The sequence below is a fragment of the Euphorbia lathyris genome, chromosome 3, assembly GCF_963576675.1.
Source record: "Euphorbia lathyris chromosome 3, ddEupLath1.1, whole genome shotgun sequence".
Taxonomy (NCBI): Eukaryota; Viridiplantae; Streptophyta; class Magnoliopsida; order Malpighiales; family Euphorbiaceae; genus Euphorbia; species Euphorbia lathyris.
Window position 1 is genome coordinate 67,855,034 of NC_088912.1, and position 1,266 is coordinate 67,856,299.

Here is a 1,266-nt window from a genome sequence, read left to right on the forward strand (position 1 = left end):
CCTTTGATTCGAGAAGATGGACCAGTTCCGCCTTCAATTGTAACACCCCCTAAATTAGAACTTGAAGAGTTACCTAGTCATTTGAGGTACGCTTTCTTAGGCGAAGGCGATTCTCTACCTATAATTATTTCTAACAAATTAACAAATGATCAAGAAGAAAAATTGAAAGAAGTTGTTAGAAATAGGATAGGAAGTATGGGATGGCAAATTTCAGACTTAAAAGGAATTTATCCTAGTATCGTAATGCATAGAATTCACTTAGAAGAGGATAAGCCACCTAAAGCGGATAGGCAAAGACGCTTAAATCCGAACATGAAAGAAGTAGTCAAAAATGAGATTACTAAACTTTTAGACAATGGAATCATTTATCTGATCTCGGATAGTGAATGGGTTAGTCCAATCCATTGTGTACCTAAAAAAGGAGGCATAACTGTTGTAAGAAATGATGAAGGTGAACTGATACCTACACGAACCACCAGCGGTTGGAGGGTTTGTATAGACTATAGGAACCTAAACAAAGCAAGTAGGAAAGATCATTTTCCTCTACCTTTCATTGATCAAATGATCGAAAGGATAGCCGGTCATGCATTTTACTATTTCCTAGACGGTTATTCCAGATTCTTTCAAATTTACATTTACCCGGATGACCAAGATAAAACAACCTTCACGTGTCCTTACGGAACATTTGCATATAGGAGAATGCCTTTTGGTCTATGTAATGCACCAGCAACATTTCAACGATGTATGACAGCAATATTTAATGACTTCATTGAAGATATAATGGAAGTTTTCATGGATGATTTTTCAGTTTATGGAGATTCTTTCGATGCATGTTTACAGAACTTAGATAAAGTATTGTCTAGATGTGAAGAAACGAATTTAGTATTAAATTGGGAAAAATGTCATTTCATGGTAGACGAAGGAATTGTTTTAGGTCATAAGATATCTGAAAAAGGTTTAGAAGTGGACAGAGCAAAGACTTCAGTTATAGAAAAATTACCCCCACCAACCACTGTTAAGGGAGTAAGATCATTTTTAGGTCATGCAGGTTTTTACAGAAGGTTTATAAATAACTTTTCTGTAATCTCCAAACCACTTACTAATTTGCTTATGAAAGATTCAACTTTTGATTTTAATGAGGATTGTTTACAAGCTTTCAATACTTTGAAAACGGCTTTAGTCAGTACACCTATAATATCGAAACCCGATTGGAATCTACCTTTCGAAATTATGTGTGATGCGAGTGACTTAGCTGTAGGATGTGTA